Source organism: Glycine max, chromosome 10 (assembly GCF_000004515.6).
Source record: "Glycine max cultivar Williams 82 chromosome 10, Glycine_max_v4.0, whole genome shotgun sequence".
Taxonomy (NCBI): Eukaryota; Viridiplantae; Streptophyta; class Magnoliopsida; order Fabales; family Fabaceae; genus Glycine; species Glycine max.
In genome coordinates, this window is record NC_038246.2 from 16448821 (window position 1) to 16462676 (window position 13856).

General features: G+C 40.0%; 1 non-coding gene across 1 annotated transcript; it reads left to right on the forward strand.

Annotated features, from left to right (window-relative positions):
- The first annotated feature begins 8931 nt into the window (after positions 1–8931).
- On the forward strand, positions 8932–9038 carry LOC112998286 (small nucleolar RNA R71). The gene has a single exon (XR_003263322.1). It is a non-coding gene; the product is annotated as a small nucleolar RNA R71 (small nucleolar RNA).
- Positions 9039–13856: the final 4818 nt, after the last annotated feature.

Here is a 13856-nt window from a genome sequence, read left to right on the forward strand (position 1 = left end):
GTAACTGTGGTTTATGGCATAAACTTGAAAATCCTGATGAGTCATAACAACAGCTTCCAGAATTGCCCCATGTATGGTGTTGCTTGTCAATGTTAGGATTCAACAAGCGATTCTCCTCAAATTTCAGCCAGCCCGTATCAATTAGACTTCACACTTTATGCTTCGGGGTCATACAATGCTCAATGGAATGCCCCGGGGCTCCTCCATGATAAGCACACGTTGCGTTCGAGTCGTATCCTCAGAAAAATGGAGGTTGAGGAACCTTGGTTGGGGTTATGGCTACCATTGAATTATTGAGTGGATATGGGATCAAGTTTAGCATATGACAACGGAATTTGGGGTGAACCCTACAGGCTTTTTGCTGCAAAATTCCTTTTTGTTGGTGTTTTTTGGTTTGTGCTAAAGGTGGTCTTCGTCATTGGAAGTGCGGTGGACAGGCTTTGTGGTTGATTTAGGGATGGCCTTTGTGGATAACTGGGCGGTGGGTAAGGAGGAGGTTTGTTATTGGCTGAGTAATGACATTGTTGGGTTGGTGGGAAACTTGGCCGTATAGGAATGGCAGTCACAGCATGGGTTTCTCCCTCTTTCTCACCCTCTTCATTTGCCCCAGTTTTCTCATTCGTCCAAGCAGGATGACTAAATTTGCCTTTTTTAGACCCACATCGATCCTTTCACTGGCAAAGACCAAATCCTCAAAGCTTTGAAGGTGCGTAGCCCACCATTTTCCATAGTAGAATACTGGTAATGTGTCTACTATCATTGTCATCGTTTTTTCGTCATTGAGGTGCCACTTTGAGCTGCCAGGTTCTCCACCTTTGGGCGTATTCTTTGAAAGATTTGTGCCCCCTTTTTGCACATGTTCTGTAGTTGCATCCTATCCAAAGACATTATACTGACACTGCCTAACGAAGGCAACCACTAGGTCCTTCCAAGAATGGACTCGGGAAGGTTCCAAGTTAGTGTACCAGGTAACAGCTACCCAGTAAGACTTTCTTGGAAGGAATGTATCAGTAATTCCTTATCTTTTGCACATGCCCCCATCTTCCGATAATACATCTTTAGATGGTTCTTGGGGCAAGTAGTCCCCTTGTACTTGTCAAAGTCCAGCACCTTGAACTTGGGAGGGGTGATGATATTGGGTTCTAGGAACAACTCCTTTAGGTTAGCAAAGGCATAATCTTCACCTCCTTCAATGGCCCTGAGCCTTTCCTCTAGATGATCCAACTTTCCCATTTCTGCCATAGTCATGAGGGTTTTTAACCACTGTGGAACGTGAGGGTTGTGGTTGTGGGCGAAAATGAGGGCCCTCCAAAGTGTTTTGCAGGGGTATACCACCAACTGCTTGCCCTTCAGTGGCATATCCGAGCCAAGGCTCGAAGTCAGCTAGATTGTGGTGGGGAATTTCATGTGTCTCCTCCATGAGAGACATGTGCATGATCAGATTGAGGTTGTTGGCTCTTAATGAGTATGGGAGTGGAGTTATTGAGATTTCATTGGGAGTGTACGCCACATTGGGTGGCGTATAGTTGAGAGGCAAGCCATATGGCGGGAAGGCGTGCTCGTTTTGAATTTGCACATTATGGGGGCCGCCCGTACTTCCCAAATCTTTGCCTACCATATCTGAGGTTGGATGATTCATTTGGTTGATGCCGGATGGGGATGTCGGGTTCACCTTAGCAACAACGCTGGTAGCGGCAATTACAACCGCATTGGCTTCCATTATCTTCTTCACACTCATCATGGCCTCCATCATTGTGGCCATTTTCTCTTTAATGGCCTCCATGTCGGCCTTCATCTTCTCTTGTATCTCCTCTACTTCACCCATTACTCTAGCTCTAGCACAAGTTCGGTGAGGGCACCGTAAAGCATGTTTTTTTTTCTTTTTTATAACAATGATTAAGTTCTCTTTTTTTTCAAGGAAAGAATGTAATGAGCAATGCAACCAATGAAAAGTATGGATGTATGCGAATGATGCATAGTTGAAGTATTGCGAATTTTTACGCAGGACATGGGGTTGAATCAATTTAAATTTTCAACATGGTCCATGACATCTTTGTCAAGGTGAAGCTGGAAGTAACAAGGATATCAACAATCCTAAACGTGTTTGGCAGTAGACGAAGCAATGATGTAACACGATCCATCTTTTGCCCCAATTTTTGCAAGATGGTCACTTCCATGCTTCAACTTGACTCGATGAACCTTTTCGTAAAAGCGAGAGCTTGGTTCAACCCCATATCCCAGGGAATGGCAATTTTGATCGCCAATACTTCAACAACATTTCATAGGGATGAAAGACTCGAGAATACGCACGCTATGCATGGAAAATGTAATTATGAGATTGAGATGCCCGAAGAAACATCCTTTCTTAGTTAAACATGCATTAGGTACCATGTTCAATCATTTTGTTTTTAAGTGAAATGGGTTTATGATCCCAACATGGTTGGCTCATGGTACCGAATATATGCAACTAAGAATGCAGCGTGAATTTTTGTACTTCCCTTTTTTTTGTTTTTGTTTTGTAGAGGAAAATGCAAGGCTCATGCATGAGCAAACATGAAAACAAAAGGTATGCAGTTTGTAGAACAAAAAGTATGTTGAACGCATATGCATGATGATGCAATGACTCATGCAAAAATGTAAGGCTGGAATATGATAACGGACAAATGCAGGAACGATATGTTCATTATGATGTTATGAAGAGATGCTTATGCGATGCATGATATGAATGCATTTTACGGACACGAGAGCCCGGAAAATTATCTCTTCTTACTTGCGCATTTGGGGGCGCAGTGCCCCATGTGTACAATTAAGAAGGTGATATGGACCTTCCGGCTTCCCGTGACAAAGGACGAGACCAACGTACAATGCATGCTAGAGATAAAATGCGGGAGTGACTTGATTCGCACTGATTTTTGGAGTAAAAACGTGGGATAAACTCATTTTATTCAGAAAGTTTATAACTAGTCAAGATCTGAGCGACAATACAAACTTCCTAGCGGTTTCTAATCATATGGTTCATTAAGTCTATCATATGCTGACAATAGCTGAGAAGTCCGTGGATCTCCTCGGGGGCAGAGTAGGTGTCCGCCATTGCTTTGGCCTTGGCTAGCAATCGGGGAAGTTCTTGACTCCTGTTCAAAGTAAGAGCAAATTGGTCCATCCACATTGTTGCCTCTTGGTGCAATGAATCAATTACCCTTTCCCTTGCTTCCCTTTCTGCTGATATCTTGGCGTACTCATCCTCTAGCCTTTGCTCGTGAGTCGCTGCTAGATTTAGCTTCTCTTTGCACTCATCGATGGTGGCCCACATATTCCCTTCAGTCTCGCTTAACTGTTGGGACAAATTTCTTTTCGACCTAAGGCAAGCCTTTAGCTCGTCCTTCAAGATCATGCCTTTGACCCGTGATGATTCCTTTCACCTCTTCGGAGCTTGAGCTCACTATTGCTGCCCTATAAAGCCCCTCAAAACTTTGTTTTGGTCGTGTTCTTCCTTTCGGGCCTTCTTGGTTTCTCGTTCCAAGGCTTCAGCGGTGGCCATATTGACGTCCCTTAGTTCATCATACTCTCTTCAGACTTTGATGGCTATGGACTTGAACTTCTCTTTGACTACCCGGGCTCTTTCAAGCTCTGCCTTTAGGGCTTGTACCTCATCACTTTCTTCCGAAGCTTTAACCTCATCGTCTCTCACAGTCTTTAGATTTGGGAGCCAATCCAATCCTTGTGTCCGGACTCTCAGCCACTTATGATAGCCGCCGATGATCCCATTACTGCTTCCCCTAAGCTCTCTGTCTTTTCTTCACACCGCATCACATGCCTTACGAACTCCTTGGAGTACCTTTGCATTGGGGTCACTGAAACCCCGTGTAATGAAAGGCGTGATGCTTTCGTCTAATGGCGCTCCTCTCATGGGGTAGCCAAGCTGTCTTATGGCGAGGACAAGATTATAATTTATACAACCCCTTGTTCCCATTAAGGGAACATTTGGAAATCCTTCGCATGAAGATAGAATCTTGATTCTTCCTTCCTTCTAGTGAGGGAACCAATTAACAGACGCCCCTCTATGCTAGCCAAGAGTTGGTCCCAATTCGTCTTTCTTTTTTCGACGCACAAGCGGTGACCTTGTAGCGGATAGACGGGCCTACCTTCTTGGAGAAAAAGGTGCGAAACCAGCCACACATAGAGAGCCGGTGTACAACAAACAATTCTTGCGCCGCTCTTTTCACATCTCTAGTCGAACGTGTCATGCATGGCCAAAATGGCGACGACCGGGCTTTCCTTGCCATGATGAAAGGCGAGGAAAGCGTCAATCGCTGCTAGGTCCACTAACCCTTCCATATTTGGAAAGAGGACACCTCCAAAGATCAAAAGCGCCAAGATGTCAATAAAAGAAGCCCATTCGCCTTGATTTTGCCAAGGCCTTTGCCCTTTCCTCCAAACACTTCCTTGGTACTCCGACTACTCCATTTCTGTTTTGCTTTACACGGTCCAACTCTTGTGCTGAGATTTTCACTACCTTGGCAACTCTTGTCGTGGAGGGATAGAACCCAGAGAAAAGATATGGCTTCCTTCCTCCCAGTGGGCATCCCAGGATTTCTTCAAACTCTTTCACAGTCGGCACTAGCTGGAAGTCCTCAAATGTGAAGCACCTTAGGGGCTGGTCATAATACTGGGAAAGGGATGCAATCGGTTCCATGGAGACTTCTACCCTAGCTAGGTCCCAAATCTTACCATAGGCTTTGCGGAAGGCTTGCCGTTGAAGTTGACCCATTAATTGCCCCAACTCTCGTAAACTAGTGACCTCTAAGCTCTTGATTTTGACTTGATAGAACCTCTTTTTAAGCGAAGGCTTTTGACTTGATCCCATGTTTTACTAAAGTGAAATAAAATCTAGTCCGAATCAAAACTCCGACATCTATCATGGGTGGAATGGATGAATGCATGAAGAAATGCATATGACACAGATGCAATTTACGAATACGGGAGCCCGAGAAATTGTTTCCTTCTTGGATACAACGTTTGGGCAGCATGGCACCCAACGTATGTTTTTTAAGAAGGCGACACGGACCCTCCGTCGGTTTGCTAAAGTGAGGGGGATCAAAGACGAAACCCACGCATGATGCATATGCGAAAGGCACAACACGGGGATGTACATAGTACGACAATATTCACAAACAAATATAAGCAAAAGGGTATATGATACTTATGCATGGCAGTGTGAAAAATGGCACGCAGCGTGTTTGCTCCGTGCCCCTATTTAAGGGACCTATAAGGGAGAGAGCTAACTAGGCTTTTAGTGATAACCCCCAAGGTAGTCATATCTCTCTTGATGGTTTCTAGAGGTATCATCCCCTTCGAAGAACATACTGCAGCAGTAGGGACTACTAGCAACAATATGTTTTCAAAGAGAAAAACTCTAGATGAGGGTTCACTGCAATCAAGCAAGTCGGAGACCTAGCATGATCACGGATTCACCTCCACTCCTTATGTTCCCACGAACCCGGGTATAGGGCCCTTTTTCAACTCACCGTGTGTGCAAATAGTGTTAGTGTTTGTGTGCATTAAATGAATAAATATTTACCTCATGCATACAAAAATGCACTAAAAGCATCAAAGAGTTATATATACAAGAACATAATAAAGGGAAACCAACAAAGGAGTAAGTCATGGCAAAAATTTGCACAAGATTAAATGGCCTAACTCTCTAAAAATAGTCCCCAGTGGAGTCGCCAACTGTCGCAACCTACGCTTCGGCGGGAGGGCGACGCGTGACTCGTGGGATGCGTGTTCCACGAAAGGAATACGCGCGGAGTCGCCACCAACGTTTATTTGAGGAAAACGTCGGAAAAACCGGAAAAGACGTGATCTACGAACTTTTAAGTGAAAGGTTTGGGAGTTGTATTTACGCACGGGGAAGGTATTAACACCCCACATGTCCGTCCCAAGGGACGGCAGCCTTCAATCGAATGTGCAAACATGACCTTGATTTTTATGTTCCCTTTTTATGTCTTTATATCCTTTATACCTTTTTTATATTTTTTTCTCTTTTTGTGGTCGACAAGGGTGTTTCCCTTTGCTCCTACGTATTCCTCAATTGCGATGAGGAAATCAGACCTACGTAGTTCTTTCTTATCAAGTGATTCTTTTTTACTTAAAAGGTGATCATTTTAAGGCGTTGGACCTTGAAAATGATCCATTTTACTTAGTAAGAAATTGAAATGATAAACTTCAAAAACCTATTTTTATGGACGAGCTTGACTAGGCGAATTGATTTTAGTCTTAGTTTCACTTTAGTTATTAGTCAATTCAATTAAGAATGAGAAATCCCAAAGAGAAAACGTCCGATTGATTTTTCGCTTTATTTTACTAAAAGACGTTTTTTTATTATTATATTATTATTTTACCTCTTTTTTGATTTCCAATGTGGTTACGGCACGACCGAACGGTCGGAATTCATTTTAACCGAAGTTAACGGATAATACAATTCAAACGATCGGTGGAAATTTATTTTATTTTTAGGTTAAGCGAGAAATGACTTAAATAAAATGGCTTAAGCACGTCAAAAGGGGGTATAAAAAGTAAATGAAACGAGAATAAAAATACACGAAACACAATGTGGACCACCACGGGTACATAGAATGAATCAAAAAGCTTGGTTCGAGGTACTTACCCGTTGAAGATCGAAGAACGATGAAGAACGAATGAAGAACGTCGAAGAACGGTCGAAACCTTCGCGAAATTCCTCACAGAAACGTTACGGAAACGTTTCGGAAGCGTCTCGGCTTGGATTTTCTTCACGGAAACAACTTTTCCAAGCAAATTCAAAAGAGAGAGAAGTGCCTAAGGGGCTGAACCCTTTTTCACTTCACTTCTCCCCTATTTATAGAAAATTGGGGGAGAAGCTTGCCACCCAGCTCGCCCAGGCGAGCAGGGTTGCTTCCTCCAGAAGCAACAGCCTTCTGGAGGAATCTTCTGGAGGGCCCAAGTGGGCCTGGTTGCTATTTGCACCCCCATTTTTACTAAGTACACCCCCTGCCTTTTTTTTGTGATTCTTTTTTCGTAAAGTTACGGAAACTTACGAATTTCGTAACGATACTTGTTTTCTTTCCGTAATGTTACAGAACCTTGTGGATTACATAATCATCCCCTTCTTGACTTACGGAATATTACGGAACCTTACTAATTGTGCAACGATGCTTCCATTTGATTTCCGGTGTGTCACGGAACCTTACGGATTGTGCATCAATATTTTCTTTTGTTTTCCGGCATGTCCTGAAATTTCACAAATTGCCTAATGATGGGTGCCAAGCACCTCACAAGGACCAAACAAAAGTTGCATGTCATCAAGCAAAGGTCCCCGGACGAAATTAGGGTATGACACATATTAAGAACTTAAAAATCAACAAGAAAAATAAGTTCACCAACCCGAACCAGCACATCCTCTATGAAACCTACGGGGTAAGCAACACTTCTATTTGCCAAATGAATCACCACATCTGTAGATTGCAAAGGTCCAAGAGATAAAGAATTTAAAATGGACAGAGGCATGACACTAACTGATGCTCCTAGATCTAGCATGGCATTCTCAAATTTATTGTTCCCAATAATGCAAGGTATACAGAAAGTACCTGTGTCCTTACATTTCTCAGGAATGTGAGGAACAGATTTACCTATCAATGCTGACACATTTCTGCCCATGCTAATCCTTTCATTGCCCTTGAGCTTCCGTTTGTGGGTGCACAACTCCTTTAGAAACTTGGCATATCATGGAATCTGCTTGATGGCATCTAGCAGAGGTATGTTCACCTCTACTTTCTTGAAGGTCTCCAAGATCTCCTTTTCTACTTCTTCCATTTTTTGTTTGGAATTGCTCTAGGTGGGAATGGAAGAGGGATAGGAGGCTGTTGTAAGTCAGAATTACTAGAAGAAGGTCCACCTGCATGAAAATTTTTGTTAAGAAGCTTTCTCTTTTGTGCAACTATCTCATCCTCTTTTTCAGGTGTAGAATGAAGCTTGACACGTTCAGGTGCAGGTGCTGCTACTTGTGGAGGCACTTGAATTTGGTTGCCAGACATCAAGGTGATGGCACTCACATTTTTTGGATTCTGCACAGTTTGTGAAGGCAATTTGTCAGAATTTTGGGACTGAGCTTGATTCATCTAAGTAGCCATCTGCCCCATCTAATTTGTCAGACTCTGAATGGAGGCTCTTGTCTTTTGCTGAAATTGCATATTTTGGATGGTCATTTGCCTCACTAACTCTTCTAAGGAAGATTGAGGAGGGGCCTCGGTTGCTTGTTGTCTTTGTTGTTGTTGCTGCTGTTGTTGTTGCTGCATTGGAGGAGGAACATATGGCTTGCTTGGACCAGCGACATTCTGAAAATGAGGGATAGACTGTTGTTGTTCTGGAGGGCTTGTCCATCTCAGATTTGGATGATTCCTCCAACCTGGATTGTATCTGTTGCTTGAAAGGTCATAAGTATTTTGTTGTTGGTTTTGCTGCTGTGGAGGTCTATTATAAATGTTTGCAGCATAAGCTTCAGGTTGCTCATTGACTCCAGATTGCTACAAAGAAGGACAAAGATCTGAATGGTGATCTGCAAAAGAACATAGACCACAGACTCTTGCAACAGGTGTAGATTTCTGATTCATGGCAAGCTGAGTTACTAGGTTGACCAAGGCATCAAGTTTTCCTTCAAGCTTTTTATTTTCAATAGATGAAGATGAATCCGTGGCCACCTCATGGACTCCTCTAAGAACAATAGCATCATTTCTTGCACTGAATTGTTGGGAGTTGGATGCCATCTTCTCAATCAAATTCCTAGCCTCAACAGGGGTCATATCACCAAGAGCTCCACCATTGGCAGCATCAATCATACTCCACTCCATGTTGCTAAGTCCCTCATAGAAATATTGAAGATGAAGTTGCTCAGAAATCTGGTGGTGAGGGCAGCTTGCACACAATTTCTTGAATCTTTCCCAGTACTCATACAAGCTTTCTCCACTAAGTTGCCTGATGCCTGAAATGTCTTTTTTGATGGTAGTGGTCCTAGATGCAGGGAAGAATTTCTCCAAGAACACCCTCTTAAGGTCATCCCAACTGAAAATAGACCTAGGAGCAAGGTAGTATAGCCAATCTTTTGCCACTCCCTCCAGAGAATGAGGAAAAGCCTTTAGAAAGATATGTTCTTCTTGGACGTCAGGGGGCTTCATGGTGGAACAAAAAATATGGAACTCCTTAAGATGCCTATGAGGATCTTCACCTGCAAGACCATGAAACTTGGGCAGCAAATGTATTAGTCCAGTCTTGAGAACATATGGAACACCCTCATCAGGATATTGAATGCACAAGCTTTCATAAGTGAAATCAGGTGCAGCCATCTCCCTAAGAGTCCTCTCACGAGGTGGAGGTTGAGCCATGTTCTCAGTATAAAAATTAGTAGTGGAATGCTCAAAAGCAGAATATTCAGAATCACCCTCAACAGAATGTTCAAAATGCTCAAAATGCACAGAATGATCAGGATGCACACTATGCTTAACTAATCTATGAAAGGTTTTATCTATTTCAGGATCAAAGGGTTGTAAATCACTTGGATTCCCCTAGTCATGCACTATATGCAGTAAATAATGTGTCTCTCAACAAGCACCTAACAAGGGGGTAAAACTACAACTATACTCAAACGATATCCAAATGAGATGAAATTTTGTGATCAACACCCTAAAATCATGAAAATATAGCACAAAATATTTCAAACAAAAATTCAAAGTCTAACTATGAAAACTACCTAAGAAAAGTTTAGAAAAATAGGACAATAATACTTGGAAAAAAAAAAACTTAGTAAACGGTTGATTTTTGGAGTTTGGGAGACCCCAACCGACCGATTGCCACAGTATGGGAAATTTTTTTCTACCCCAAATGCATATATAATAATAGTTATTCTAATACCCGGAGCAAAATTTATGGCCGTTTGAAGTTTTGTTAAACACAAGTTCTCAAATTTTTTTGAATCTCTCAAATCCAGCCACACCAAGTGTTCCTGGTATTTTTCACACAAAATATGAATGAAAAGAACCTACCATACAAAAATTCAGCCAAAAATAACAACCCTAACCATCAAAACAAAATCGCCAATTAAATTGTAAATAGTCGTCGCTAATTCAATCGCTAATGTAATGTTGTGTGAACAGTAACACAAAATCAGTCTCTAATTCCATCGATAAGCACTATTCACAGCAAAACATAAAACTGAAATAGGGGAAATGCTGAACAAGGGGTACTACAAAATTGCAAAACGGGACATCAAATAAAACAGAACAACGCACTAACACAACATACTAATACCACACTAACACGACACAAACACACTAAACAAAAGAAGTAAACGTAAAACAACTAAACATAAAACACGAATCACTAGCTATTATGAAATTTAAAAATGCAGTATCTAGGAAGTGATCTTAGGCCGTCTCCCAACAAGCAATGGTCAACCAAATGTTCATAACAGATAGTAATAAAACAATAACGAATTGGGGGGGTTTGTTTGTTTTTGTAAATTAAACAGCATGCAAATTTTAATTAAAAAAATATCAGAATTAAAACATGTTGTTTCCCCTTGATTCACAAGCAAGTCTCTTATCCTAGGTTACGAGAAATTATCCTTTACCAGTTCAACCACTTAATCCAACCCTAAATTAAATTACTAAGCGAAATTTAACATAAGGCATTCATTATGTGATTAAGCAACACATGCACCAATTAATCATGAACGATCATTAAGCATGAACGTAAATTAAGCGCAGAGACAATTAATCAAGCACTAAGCATGCATGGATCAATAACAACAAATACAGAATAATTGGTGAAAAGGAGAAGCTGATCAGAATTTAATAGTAATAATAGAACCTCAAAGAGAGCTGCGTTTGATCCTTAAGAGAAAACAATGCTGGAGACATAGCCTTCCATTAATCAGTAGAAAACGAAGAAAACTATAATTACTCTTCCAAAATGAAAAAGTGTCTAAAAGTAGAAGAGAAGCCTAAAACTAAAAATGAAAAAGGAGAGAGAGAGAGAGAGAGAGAGCCCAAAACTAGAGCCTTGGTGTTGTTATATATTCTCAGCCCCAAAGCTTACAAATTTGTTTTAAGTCCAAGCCCAAAAATAAAATCTAGACAAGATAAGATAATATTTGATAAAATAAAATCTAGATAAGATAAGATAAGATCAAGATGAAATAATATCTAGATTAGATAAAATCTAGATATGATAAGATAAAATCTAGATGAAATAATATCTAGATGAGATAAAATCTAGATAAGATAAGATTTGGTAGAATAAAATAGTCTGTTCTCTTCAAGTCCAAGCCCAATTCTGGATTCAAGCCCAATTGCTTATAATTCTCCTGAAATTAAATTAAAAACACAAAATTAGTCCAATAGGCCCAAATGATAAAACTGCATAATTAATTTGACAATTAAGGCTAATCAGTAATTAAAATGGTGACAAAAAGGGTTAAGAAATAGGAGAAAATGATGACACATCAGTAGGAAACTTAAAAAGCAAAAAAAAAAGAGTTCAACAACAAGACTACTTCTAGGAATTGATTTAGAACATGTTATGAACTAAATAGCATGCATGAATTATACTCAAAATTCAAAAGATAGGCTAAGAATGACAAGAATACATGAACAAATGTATCTAGAATTCAATAAACAAAATAAAAATTCAACACAAACTTAGAACATAATGTGACAATTACTATGACTAAACATGACTCTAAGACAACATGGATTAAGTGATTTACACTTAGATTTTTGTGTTTTTTTTTTCTAATCAATATTTTGGAAGAAAATTTAGATTTAAAGGTTTAGCACAAGAATATTCTGAATGAAAAATGATAGAACCTAAAATAAACACAAAAACATGATTCAAGAGTAGATCTACAAAATTTGAACCATAGAAATGCAAGAACAAGTGTAGATCTAAGATTTAATTGGTTTATTTTTTTTTTAATCTACTCTAAACAGCACTAAACCACAAGACAATGGAGGATATACATGGAGAATAAGATGAAGAACAAGGAATTAAAGAGAATTCACTGAACAAAAAGATAGAGGAAGCAAAAGAACATCCCCTAGATGAAGATGCTCCGATACCACATGATGTAAGCTCCATTGGAGCTTGTAGGCCTAGGATCTTCTTCATCAATGGATTCCTTTTCTTCTTGGAAGATGAATGGCAGCGGAATGGAGAAGGAAGAGAGAGAGGAGACGCCACTTCAAGGAGCAGATGAGTCTAGAAGAAGCTCACCACCATAGGAGGCCATAGATAAGAGCTTGGAGGAAGAAGGAGATGAATGAAGGGAGAGGAAGAGAAGAGCACAAAATTTTGTGCTCTAAAAGAGCTCTAAAATCTGAAGTTTAATATTCAAATAATCAAAGTTGAAAAATGCACACACATGGCCTCTATTTATAGCCTAAGTGTCACACAAAATTGGAGGGAAATTTGAATTTGTATTCAAATTTCACTTGAATTTGTGGAGCCAAATTTTCACTAATTATGATTAGTGAATTTTAGCTATGGTTCATCCCACTAATCCAAGATTCTCCACTAAGTGTGCTTAGGTTTCATGAGGCATGTAAAGCATGAAGGTCATGCACAAAGTCTGACTATATGATGTGGCAATAGGGTATAGCAAGCAAATGCTCACCTCTCCCTCTAAAATTTAATTGGATTGGGCTTCTTCCAATTCAATTAAATTTATTTCCAACCACACACATCAAATATTCACTTAATGCATGTGAAATTACAAAACTACCCCTAATACAAAAACTAGTCTAGGTGCCCTAAAATACAAGGGCTGAAAAATCCTATATTTCTAGGATACCCTACCTACATTATAAAGCCCTAAATACAAGGCCCAAAAATAATGAAACCTTAATATAATATATACAAAGATAAGTGGGCTCATACTTAGCCAATGGACCCAAAATCTACCCTAAGGCTCATGAGAACCCTAGGGCCTTCTCTTGCATCTCTGGCCTAATCTACTTGGAGTCTTCTATCCAATGCCCTTGCGGGGTAGGATTGCATCACTTTTTGTGCTTTTTGATTATTATTATTATTACGGTTATGGTTGTAGTACAATATTCCCTTTTTGTTAGTTTTTGTGCATGGGTAGTTTACTTGATCATCTTGAAGCATCTTGAACAGTTTAACTTAGTTTTAATGGTATGGTAGTGAAGCATTTTAGTTATTTTGTGAAAATGGTTGTATGTCTTTATTTTGAATTTAGTGCATGATTTTGATGAAGTCTGTGTTTCTTATCATGAGTTTGAGCAAGTGTGTATGTTAGACAAAGAAAGAACAAGAATGTGAACTTGCATTTGGAATTGTTAGTCAGTAGACAGATTGATTGTGAAAGAAAAGCTTGAACCAAAACCGGTGAGAGTGTGACCTTAAACTGTGAGTGAACAATTAGCTGTGAGTTGTAATCTTTGCATGAATCTCTGAATTTTAGGATGAAATGTATTGACGAGAACATGATGAAGGCCATGATTATACATACACAAGCCTTTTGACCAAAAAGCTTACCTTAAATTTCAATTCTATCATTTGCACACTTTTTGAGCTGAATGAGTTTGTCAATAAATTGAACCCTGAACCTAAATGATTCTCTCCAGATACCTTGTTTAGATTCTACGAGAGCATATAGTTCAAGGAAAATTTACCCTAAATTTGGGGGAGTGGAACTAATTGGGATGCAAAGAAAGAGAGAAAGCATCAACACACACAACAAATAAGGAGCCCATTGTAATCCAACAGCACATGAGGTGGGTAATCAGGAGCCCATTGCCTATGAT